Source organism: Melospiza georgiana, chromosome 28 (genome assembly GCF_028018845.1).
Source record: "Melospiza georgiana isolate bMelGeo1 chromosome 28, bMelGeo1.pri, whole genome shotgun sequence".
Classification (NCBI taxonomy): Eukaryota; Metazoa; Chordata; class Aves; order Passeriformes; family Passerellidae; genus Melospiza; species Melospiza georgiana.
Window position 1 is genome coordinate 6,575,145 of NC_080457.1, and position 12,174 is coordinate 6,587,318.

Here is a 12,174-nt window from a genome sequence, read left to right on the forward strand (position 1 = left end):
CCCCCAGGACCCAAAAATCCAACATCCCTGCACAGCCCTCCAGGAGCTCACCAAACTCTCCAGGAGCTCCCAGTGCCACCCCAATGTTCCTCAAAGCCCACCTAGCGATGACCCTGGAGTACAACCAAGACCCTCCAAATTCCCCCCACATGCCCAAGACCTCCAGCCGAGGTCACTGCAGGCTCAGTTTCCCTCAGCTCAGGGGCCCTGGGTGCTGCTGAACTCTGACTCCACTCTGGGGTCTCTCCCTCACTCCAGGACCCCCATCCCCCCCATTGTCACCAACCTTGCAGTGCTACCAGTGACAGCCCCCGATGACAGCCAGGAGCAGGAATAGGAGGGTCCTCCCGACATTCACAGCCACTGCTGGGAATAGAGTGGGACACACTGAGGTGACCCTGAACCATGCGGGTCAGTAACACCCTGGTGACCCTGTGTGACCCCACCTGTGACCCAGGATGAGCCAGGTGTCACCTCCAGGGCCAACTCTTGGCTGAGTGCCCGGAACACGCGGTGCCTATCATGTCCCAGCTGGTTGGTGGCCACGCACTGGTAGGTGCCTGACTGTCGCACATCAATGTCCCTGAGCTCCAAGAGGGGACCCTGGGCCACCTCCTGCCCATTGTGCAGCCAGGTGAAGGTGACAGGGGCTGAGCCCACCTGCACTGAGCAGTGCAGGGTCACGTTGTCACCTGCAGGCACCTGGTGTGACAGGGGACTGAGGGTGATGGTGGCATTGGCCACAGGCACTGTGGGGACATGCAGGAATTCATAAAGTCAGAGGGTTTTAGGAAATGGTTAAAAAAGGATAGGCCTCAGACTGAAGTTTTGTTAGCATTGCAAACACAGCAAAAAAGTTTTCTAAGCAGTAGAGCATACGTGATAAATAACAAAAGGCCTCTGTAGAATTGGCTTATTGACGGCAACAAGGTTATTTAACGAATATCTTCAGAAAGTTAGCATGAATAGAGCTCTGTTCTTTGTCTCTTATGAGCCAGTCTTTGTTTTAACTACCATTATGTGTGTTTTATAAGATTGGATAGAATGCTTGTCAAGATGTGTTGTTCTATGTATGATTGGCTGAAATCTAGGCTGAGATGGTTTTATGCTATGCTGTAATGCCACACCTCCTTGGCATTCCCTGTGGATCAGCGAGCTGTTAACATCCTGTCTCCATTGTTTAACAATGTCTTGAGACTGATGTGCTGAAAATAAAAAAAAAAGCTGATGTCCCTGGTCCGGTTTGTCCTGTGTTGTCCATAACTGGACGTTGTTGCCGCGGCCAATCGTTTCCTCCATAAGCGTGGGCTTTTGACATAAATTGGACACATTCCCCGCAGGGACACAGACAGGGCTGGCACCTGGCGAGGTGCTATGGGGGTGCCGTGGGCAGGGTCACCCCCAGGCAGAGGGTCCCGCTGACCCAGGATGGTGACATTCAGGGGGTCACTCTCAGCCACGCTGTCCCCGTCGCTGACCCGGCATAGGTACTGGCCGCTGTCATTGTCCCCAGTGTGGCGCAGCGCCAGGCAGGGGCCAGTGCCCAGCAGTGCCACTGAGCCCTCCCGGTGCCAGGAGAAAGACAGGGGACCTGTCACCACGGCCACTGTGCAGCCCAGAACCAGGTTGTCCCCAAGTGCCACCTGTCATCCTGGGGAACACCCCTGAGGGCGGGACCCCTGTGGGACGGGGGGACAGCAGAGGACAGTGAGGGACCCGGGGCAGTCAGGGAGGGGCAGCAGGACCCCAGTGTGGGAGAGGGGGCACACAGATGGGGAGGCTTGGAAACAGGAGAATGGGGTGTTCAGGAGGAGAGACACCTGGAGAGGGAGTGGGGCAACACCAGGGAGGGCATGGGGACCCAGGGAGAGGATGGTGGGACCTGGGGAACGTGCGGGGACCTCAGAGAGGGGTGGGGGGAAGCAAGAAGGACTGAAGGGACCTGGTGAGGGATAGCGAGACATGGGCGAGGAATGGGGAACCTGGGGAGGGACCTGGGGCATGGAGGGCAGGACATGGAAAAGGTGTCAGGAAAGGATGGGGGTATCCATGTAGGGCTGGGGGATCTGGGGAAAGACCCGAGAAAGGAGGAGGGGAGCCAGGGACAGATCTGGGAAAGCTTAGGGCCACAGAGCAGGTGTCAGGGAGCACTGGGAGTCCCTATGCAGTGCTGGGGGCCCAAGGAGACTGTGGGGGCTCCCTGCGCTCATCCCCACACTCACTGTGCACTGTGATACAGAGCCGGGCACTGCTCTTCTGCATGGCCCCTCCCCTCAGAGTGCACCTGGCAGCTGTACAGTGGGCACCAGCAGCAGCGGGGACTCCTGTGGGCCCCCCACCACCTGCCCATCCTGGTAGAACATGTGCAGGAGGGGGGCTCGGGGCCACAGGGGGCTGGGGGTGCTGAGGCAGCTGAGAGTCAGAGGGGACCCCACGGTGGGTTTGGGGGACCCTCCAGCACCGACACCAAGAAGAGCTCTGGGAAGGAGAGGGGAGGTGAGGACTGTGACTCTGAGTCTGCTGGGAAGTGGCTTTGGGAGAGTCAGGAGATTGGAGTTCCATCCGTGGGGGTGCTCACCATGCACTGTCACTGTCACTGGCACCGACTGTGCCCACATTGACATTTCGGTGTCCACCCAGCCCCTGCAGCGGTAGTGGCCACTGTGGTGCAGCTGCAGAGGGGACAGGGACAGCTCAGCCCCATAGCGGGACCTCCCCACCTCCTTGTCCCCATGGTAGAATCGCACCTCTTTGAGTGGCATGTTCTGCCAGCGCTGGCAGCACAGTGTAACCGTGTCTCCCTGCAGCAGTGCCAGTGCCAAAACCTGCAGCACCAACCGGGCTGCGGGACACAGGGGTCTTGTCACACTGGGGGTCCCATTTTCATAAGGGTCCCCCCAGTGGGTCACACCCAGGGAACCAGGGGTACCCAATTCCAACATGTGGTTCTCCACACTGGGATGCTCTGGGATGTCCACAGAGGAGGGGGGCGGGCTTTGGTTACACAGGAGATTACCTATGGAGCAGACACTACCCAGAGATCTTGGGGTCCCCGTGAGTTCCAGGCTGGGGACACCCAAAACCCCTCAGTGTCTGAGACTGTCATGGCATGGGGGGGCTGCACCCAGTGCCAGGTCTGTCACACATGTGGGTGCCTTTCACGTTAATAGTGAAGTGGTCGCGTTCCTCCTGCTATAGGCGTTGCTTGTCCTTGTACAAGTAGCATCACCAGCTGTCCCTGAGCCCTGGCAGGTCAGTGTCACCCAGTCCAACAGCACCGTCGGCCTCCAGGGGGGCTCCATGAGGAACTGGGTGGTCTGGGCACCTGGGGGTGACAGGGGACACCAGTCTGCCAGGGCCAGAGTGGGGCTGGGGAGAGCGAGGTGGGGCCATGGCATCCCTTGAAGACTCACCAGCTAGGCCAAGGGTCTGGGTTGGAAGGGAGAAGGGACAGGGCTCAGTGGGGGTGGAACTGTGCGGACAGAGCCACCGGGGGCACAGGGCATGATGGCTTCCCCAAGCTATCCCCATGGGGACTGCAGCTCCAGTGGGAAAGTGTGTGATGGTGGTCCCCAAAAGATATTTGGCGAAGAAGGGAGACATGTCTGTGTCACAGCCACCCATGCACAGAGTCCATGTGGCACAGGCACCTTGGGAACAGGGACACTGAAGCCATCCTGGGCTGAGGCAGAACATGAGGACACTGTGGACACCCTGGGAATGAGGACATCACAGACACAGCCCATGCTTGCCCAGGTCACCCCCACAAGCTCATGATCCCATCCCCATGAGCCCATCCCCATGGCCACATCTTCACCGTTCTTGTCCCCTTCTGTCCCTGCATCCCAGTTCCTTTGTCCCTATGCCCTGAGCTACCTCAGCCCAAAGGTGCCAGTCCCCACATTCCTGTCTCCCACATCCCCATCCCCAAAATCCTGCATCAGTCAGAGTCCCATCAAGGTCTGCTGTGGGTAACATGGACTGGCTCTGTGCCATTGGGGACCTCAGGGGACCTCACAGCCCCCCTGTGCCCTGTCCCCTCTCCACCCCCAGGGTGTCAGGCCCGTGCCCAGGGCACTCACCTCACAGGAGCAGTGCCACCTTCCCGGCCATGCCGGTGCCCCCAGCCATATGCACTGGCTGTCACTCACTGCCGGGGTAGGCTGTCCCCTTTTTGGTGGCTCTTCAGCCAAAGGGGAAAGAAGCGAGGTCAGGTCTCATCCCCATGCGTAGGTGGCCCTTGGTGGGGGCAGGGTGGCCACAAGCTGGGCACAGGCTGTGGGCAGGGATGGGACAGAGAGGGGACAAGATTGGACAGAACACAGTGGGACATGGTGTTCCCAGGAGTGGGGGGCTCAGAAAGTTTTGGGAGCTGGGGCTGTGTGTCCAGGGGAATTGGGAGTCCCAGGGATGGGGGCCCTGCAAATGGGGATCCTGAAGAGGAGGAATCACCAGGGATGGGGGTGCCATGGGAATAGGGGTCCCCAGGGCTGGGGGGACTCAGAGATGGGAGTCCCAGGGGAATGTGGGCTGCAGGGATTTGGGGTCATGCAATTGAGATGCTGGGGGAATGTGGGGTCCTGTAGGAAGTGGGGTCCTTGGAGAATCAAGGTCCTGGGGAAAGGAGGATTTCAGGGGATGAAATGAATAGGAGAGGGTTCTTTGGGAATGGGATACTGGGCCATGGAGATTCTGGGGAATGTAAATATTGGGATAGAGGTCCCATGCAATGCGGAACATATAGGAATGGGGCTCCCATTATTTGATTTTCAAAGGAATGTAAGTCCCAGGGATGGGCAGTGGCTGGACGGACCCATGGGTCTCAGGGTCCTGCCCTGGGTGCCTCAGATTTTTGGGAGGCTCGTGGCCCAGCACAGCCTCCACAAGGTGTCAGCAGTCAGGGCGTCACCCCAGACAGATTCCAAGGGGGTCTGAGTCTGTGGAGCTGCTGCAGAGGTGAGAATTCTGTAGGGGAAAAAGGCCTGTGTGTGGTTTGCTCAGCCGTGCAAGAAACACAAAGCCTAAAGGGAGCCCAAGCAGTGAATCTGTGAGGGCCTCTGATGGTTTTCAGAGCAGGGCTGGCTGGATAAACCCCTGCAGGGGCAGCTGAGGGAGAACCAGTCCAGAAATGCAGCATTTTATCATTTTCTCCCTTTGCCCAAGGTTCTGAGAGAGCCCCAAATATCCTTCAAAGACAACAACCAACAATCTGTTCAAAAAACATGATCAGGTCTATCATCCTTCCTGTCTCAAACCTGCAGCCCTTTGTAACAGCCTGAGAAGAATCTTTTGGTTCTGACCATGGCTGCTAGACATGAGGGAACAGTGTGGAAATATCAAACAGGGGCTCACCCACAGCCGTGGTGGGGCTGTGGGGAGTGACCCTGTCTGGATTCCAGGTGGGCCCAAAGCTGCTCCAGCCCTGCCCTCCTCACCTGACTGAAAGGCTGATAGTTTGCAGGAATTGTGGTGTAAAGCCAACCGGGGGTGCTGTTGTGGACCCGAGACCTGCCTGGGGTCAGGTGCTGCCTTCCTTCCATTCGGGATCATGGAGAGTGGCCACGGGTGTTGTGCATGGTGTGGGCCTGGCCCCAGGAAACTGCTACGCTGCCACTGGGCACTGGGATCCAACCTGCTGCCTTGGCGGTTTCTGCCCACTGCCGGTGGTGCTGCTGGGAGCGATTGGTGCCCGTGAGTTTGTAAAAGGAGGGATTTCCCCTCCTCCCTCCCGTCCGAGGCCGCCATGACCTCTGAGGGGAAGGAGCTGGAGTGGAGCGCCCCCTGCTGGCCAGGAGTGCTCCCTTCAGTGCCCCCTGCTGGCCGGGAGGGCTCTCTGCAGTGCCCCCTACTGGTCGCAGTTATAACTGCCATAAAAACCAACAGCGCTGAGCAGGAGGGAAAGTTCTGGGTTCGTGTTGTTTGTTCTGTTCTGGTTTATAAATTTCCAAGAAAAGAGCTGGTATTCCTTTTCTTACACTTTGGCCTGGAAGACCCATCATTTTTAAAATTAATAAAAGTTTTAGCATGGGTCTTCTTTTCATTCCAGGAGTGCTCCCAATTTCCTTGCCAGATATTTCTTATTTAAATGAGTTGCCAACTCCTGGGTTCCAGATTGGATGGGACAGACACCCCAAGAGCAGACATGGTCATGGACTGGGCCGCCTCATACTCTGGCTTTTAAGCCAGTTAGGCCACCAAGTGCCCTCTCCCCAGCTGGCACTTCTGGTAACCCGACCACTCAGGAGCTGGCTTTGGCAGGGCGTCACACAGTCCCCAGTGTGCCATGGCTGACAGACTGATGGACAGACAGGGCCCTATCACAGCAAAAGTATAGTCTGACCCATCCCTGCTAGACACAGTGTTCCACAATGTCTCCAGATATCAAACTTTTCTTGTCTCTGACATCCCACCCTGTGCCATGGCCGGATCCTGACCTGCTCTGAAGAAGGGGGAGGCTCTGGAACCCCGACAGGTCATTTGTGACATCCTCGTGGGGGCAACAGGGGAGAGGAGGAATTTGGGACAGGGCACAAGAGAATCCAGAGCCTCCTGAAGGCTGCTTTAGCCATCAGAGCAAGGAAGTTACATGTTGCAGGTTCCTCTGGTGCAGGAATTGTGCAGGGGAGAGTTTCCAGGGTTTGTTCCTTTTGGGGACTTCCCCAGGAAATTGATCTTTTTGTGAAAATTTGGAATCTGAACCTTGTTGCTGGAGCTTTTGGTTTTATTCCCTCTCATTGCTGTTTCAGGAAATTGTTCTTCTCTCAGCCCTTTGGGATCTTTGTGCCTCCACAGGGAGGGCCAGTTTGTAGTGGCAGCACACACATGAGTGGGTGCCCATGGGTGGGGACACCCAGTGCCCCCCAGTTGCCCCCAGTGTCACGGCACAACCTCATTGATGTCACTGGGATTTCTTGGTCGCCCTTGGGGTCCCTGCAGCTCCACGTAGGCCACCCAGGGTAACTGGTAGTCGGTGACGCCAGAGGGCCCTGCAGGACAGAACGGCTGGGGGGACCAAAGGGGAAGGGGTGACACCACTGTCACTGTCCCCCCAATCTACAGTACTCACGCTGCACATGTTTGGTGCTCACAACGTGGGTGTACACAACCTCTCCCTCCTCTGGGTGGGCCAGGGGATCAGGGGGGGGGGGGCTGTAGGGATAAAGACAATGTGTGGGAGGCGATGGAGAGTTGTGTCATGTGGGAAAAAGGGCACGCATGGTTGAAGACCCCACTCACCTTTCCTGCTGATTCCTGGCAGCTGCAAAGGAAAGAGGGTAAGGGTGACTGTGGGGTCCCAGGCCCCTACCCCTCTAAGGATTCCTGAACCCCCACAGGACCCTCAATTCCTCTCAGGACTCCCAAGCATCTCTAAAGCCCCCCAGAATTCATGAGCCTCCCCAGTGCCCTGGGCCAACTCAGCCTCAAGAATTCAAAGCCCAGCAGGGACAGAGACTCTCCAAACACCACCAGGGCCCCTGAAAGAACCCCCAACATCTTTGCAGGACCCTCCAGCACCTCCCCAAACCCTACAGGACCCCCAGGCAAGGTGACAATTCTGGGGCTATGGATGCTGCCCTATCATGCCCACACTCCTGGGCCCTCTACAGCTCCCTAGGACCTCCTGTCCCCATATTGTCACCCACCCACACGGTGCCACCGGTGCCAGGCCACAATGACACCCACGAGCAGGAGCAGGAAGAAAAGGGCCCAACCGACCCCTGTGGCCACTGCAAGAAACAGAGGGGGACACATCAGGTTCACCTAGAACCCCAAGGGTCCTTCGACCCTGAATGATCCTGTGTGACCTTACCTGTGTCCCTGTGTCCCCACGGTGTCACCAACAGGGCCAACTCTGGGCTGAGTGCCCAGAACATGCGGTGCCATTCATGTCCCAGCTGGTTGGTGGCCATGCACTGGTAGGTGCCTGAATGTCCACCATCGGCTGCCCTGAGCTCCAGGAGGGGACCCTGGGTCTCCTCCTGCCCATTGTGCAGCCAGGTGAAGGTGACAGGGGCTGGGCCCACCTGCACTGAGCAGTGCAGGGTCACGGGGTCACCTGCACGCACCTAGTGTGATAGGGTACCAAGGGTGATGGTGGCATTGGCCACGGGCACTGTGGGGACACAGACTGGGCTGAGAGCACAGGGAGACGCTGGCAGCTGGTGTGGGTGGGTAGGGACAAGGGGGATTGGTGTGATGGAGGATGTTGTGGATGGGTTCACACTACAGAGGGGTGAGGTGACACAGGGCAGAGGCAGGGGACACAAGCATGGTGTCTGGGGGACATGGAGATGCCCAGGAAAGGGGATTAGAGGAGGCTGTGAGGGCTCCCCGTGCCCATCCCCGCACTCACTGCACACTGTGACGCAGAGCCGGGTGCTGCCCTTCCACACGGTTCCCCCCTCGGTGCACAGCTGGCAGCTGTAATTCCCCGAGTGGGAGACCCCCACGGCCTGCACCAGCAACTGCGGGGACCCCTGTGGGCCCCCCACCCCCTGCCTGTCCTAGTAGAACAGGTGCAGGATGATGGCTCGGCCTGCAGGGGGCTGGGGGTGCTGAGGCAAGGCAGTTGAGAGTGAGGGGGGACCCCTGGGTGGGCCAGGGGGGACCCTCCAGCACTGGTCCCCGGACAAGCTCAGGGCAGGAAATGGGGGGCTTTGGGAAAGGTGACCCCGAATCCCTGGCGAGGCGTTAGGGGGCTGTCAGGGTGGAGGCTGTGAGGTGCTCACCATGCACTGTCACTGTCACCAGCACTGACTCCTCCCATCCCCATGATACACTCTTGTTCACCCAGGCCTTGCACTGGTAGCGGCCGCTGTGGTTCAGCTGCAGAGGGGACAGGGACAGCTCGGACCCATTGTGGAGCCCTCCCAGTTCCATCTTCTCGCGGTAGAAGAACACTGGACTGGCCCATTTTCCTTCCTGTACTGGCAGCGCAGTGTCAGTGTTTCCCCCTCCAGCAGTGCTTGCGCCAGCCCCTGCAGCACCAGCTGGTCTGGGGGACAGAGGGGTGCTGTCACATCACAGGGGTCTGGAGGGTCCTGATATCATCAGGACCACCATATTGGGTCAAAGCCAGCACACCAGGTTTCCCCAATTTCAACACAATTTCAACACATTTTGTCCCCCCTATAATGGGATGCTCTGGGATGTCCCCCTGTATAGGGGACACTCTCTGGTCACACCAGAGGGTGACCCATGGAGTAGAGCTCATCCAGCATTCTCAGGGTTCCTGTGGGTGCCAAGCTGGGGACACAAACCACCATCACCATCTGAGACGTTCACAGGTGGGTTGCACCCACTTCCAGGTCTCTCGCACATGTAGTTGCCTCTCTCAGTGACAGTGAAATGGTCACCTTCCTCCTGCCCCCAGCGCTGCCCATCCTTGTACCAGGTGGTGTCACCAGCTGTCCCCGAGCCCTGGCAGGTCAGTGTCACCCGGTCCCACAGCACCGCCGGCCTCCAGGGGGGCTCCACCAGGAGCTGGGTGGTCTGGGCACCTGTGAGTGACAGGGGACACCAGCCTGCCAGGACCATTGCAGGGTTGGGGACACTGGGGTGGGGACCTGGCATCCCCCGAGGACTCACCAGCGAGGCTGAGGATCTGGGCTGGAAGGGAGAAGGGACAGGGCTGGGTGAGGGTCATGGGGACACTGTGGACACCCTATGTTTGCACTGCCCACCTCCACCAGCCCTAGGATCTTGTCCCCACGGCCAAGTCCCATGGTCCTGTGTGGAGAGCTTGGTTCAAACATGGCTTAAAGAAAGAGGCCATGAAAATATACAGCTGATGGAAAAGTAAAAGGCAGCTGTAAGCAGCAGTTCCCAAGCCTGTTTCTGTAAATAACTAGGTTCTCAGGCATATTTTTCTAAACAGCAGGGTTCTCAGGCAGTCTTCTCATAACAGGTAAACATTCTGTCCTTGGCTGTTTTGGGAACAGACATGGAGGTTTTGAGAACCCTTCATATCAGAGTGAGAACACAAATCTTGGTTTCAATAAACAAACCACAGGTATTGAAAACAAAAGGAGGGGTTGGTGTTTGATCTGTAACCAATGATGAGCTCGGGTTTTGCAATATGTATGAACTTGATTAACACGGTTATAAAAATATGCATGATTGATCAATAAATTGGAGTTCGATGCTCATCAATCGGATGGTCGTCTCCTTTTACTTCGTCAGTCCTGTGCCCATGATCCCATTCCAATGGCACCTTTCCCCATGGCCAGGTGACATCCGTATGTTACGTGGCCCCATTCCATGTCCCAGTATCCCTGTTCCCCTGTCCCTATACCCACAGTCCCCAAAACCCAAGGCTCCTTCTGCCACATCCTTGTCCCCACATCTCTATCTCCCTGTTCCTGTTTCCACATCCCAGTTCCCCTATTTCTGTCCCTAAAGCCACCCTAAATCTCTGCTCACACTGAGCTCCATGCCCTGCTCTGCCTCTGCTGCCATTGGGGACCTCAAGGGACCTCACAGCCCTCTGTGCCCCCTCCCCACCAGTCTCTGCCTCACCAGGGCCCATCCCCAGGGTGTCAGGCCCATGCCCGGGGCACTCACCCCACAGGAGCAGCGCCACCTTCCCGGCCATCCTGGTGTCCCCAGCCATGTGCACTGGCTGTCACTCGCTGCTGTGGCCAGCGCTCCCCTGGCTGGCGGCTCTTGGGATGAAGGGGAAGGAAGCGAGGTCACGTCTGTCCCCACGTGTAGGTGGCCCTTGGTGGGGGCAGGGTGGCCACAAGCTGGGGACCGGCTGGGGACAAGGCTGCATAGTCTGGGGACATGGTGGGGGATGGTGGGACATGGTGGGGACATGATGTTGCCACAATTTGGAGTCTAAGGCTGTGTAGGGAGCCAGGGATGAGTGTCCAGGAGAATGGGGTGCCTAGGGATGGGGTCCCAGGTAAATGGGTGTCCCAAGGATTGGGTAGACTCAGACTTGGCCATGAGGGTCCCAGAACAATGTGGCCTTCTGAGCTTTGTGATCATGAAATGGGGGTGCCAGGGGAAAGGGGACCCTGTGAGAATGGTGGTCCTGGGGGAATCAAGGTCCCCAAGGGCAGTGGTGTCCCATGGTCTTGAATTACTGGGATGGTGTTCCTTGGGATTGGAGATCCTGGGGGAATTGCAGTCCAGGGATGGGGGTCTCTGGGAAGGGGTGGCATAAGGAAATTGGGTCCCAAGGTTGGGGTCCCAGAGGAATGGGGGTGCCAGGGTTGGGCAGTATGGGGGGGAACATTGGGGTCACTGCTCCTTCCCTGGGTGCCTCAGATTTTGGGGTGAGGCTAGGCCCCACATAATCACCCTTGGGGTGTTCGTTTCCTGGCCAGGCATTGCATGGGGGTCCTGGGTAGTTCGGCCTCTGTGTCCTCGCCTGCCCCTGACATTTTCCTCTCTTTATTTCTCTTTTTTCCTTATTCTCCTTACTTTTTACCATATCCCCTCACCCCTGGTTCCTGGATCAGACATCCTGGGGTGCACCTGAGCAGGGTTGGGGGACCCAGGAGAGGGGGGAAATGGGGAGCAGGGGGTGCAGGGAAGGGTGAGGAGGATTTGAGGAACGGAGGTGTTGGGCTGTGCTCCCTCAGCACTTTGACTTTCTTTGTCCTGGACGAGAGGGAAGAGGCCGTTTGTGCTGAGAGTCAGATGGGAAAAGGGGGTATTCTCTGTTTCAAGGGGGGCACATACAGGGGGCTACTGTCCTCTAAGGTCTCTCCTCTGGAGTTCAGCTGGGAGATCCTGTCCCAGGGGGTGAGACATCCTATAATGGGGTGTCCTGTCCTGGGGGGTGGCAGTTCCAGAAATGTCCCTGCACATTCCTGGCTGGGTGCCTGTCCCAGGGGTGGCATATCCTGGAGACCCCATCAATGCAAGGATGGGGCCCAGCCATGGCCCAGCCCCACTGCACAGGGATGGCCATTGCCCAGCCCTGCTCTGCCCAGCCCCAGGGGGCAGCCTGCACCTGAGGGTCCCCCCTGCCCCCTTGGCTTTCATTCTGGGAGCTTTAGAGCTGCTGCAGAGCGGAGAATTCTGTGGGTGGAAAAAGGCCCCCCCACAGGATGAGCTGAGCTGTGGTTTGCTCAGCCCTGCAAGAAGCACAAAACCCCAAAGGGAGCTCAAGCAGTGGCTCTGTGAGGGCCTTTGATGGTTTTCAGATCAGGGCTGGCTGGA

The 12,174-nt window shown here is 57.9% G+C and overlaps 1 pseudogene; it reads right to left on the reverse strand.

Annotated features, from left to right (window-relative positions):
- Positions 1-295: 295 nt before the first annotated feature.
- Positions 296-10,594, reverse strand: LOC131094052 (low affinity immunoglobulin gamma Fc region receptor II-like; annotated as a pseudogene).
- Between the last annotated feature and the right edge of the window lie 1,580 nt (positions 10,595-12,174).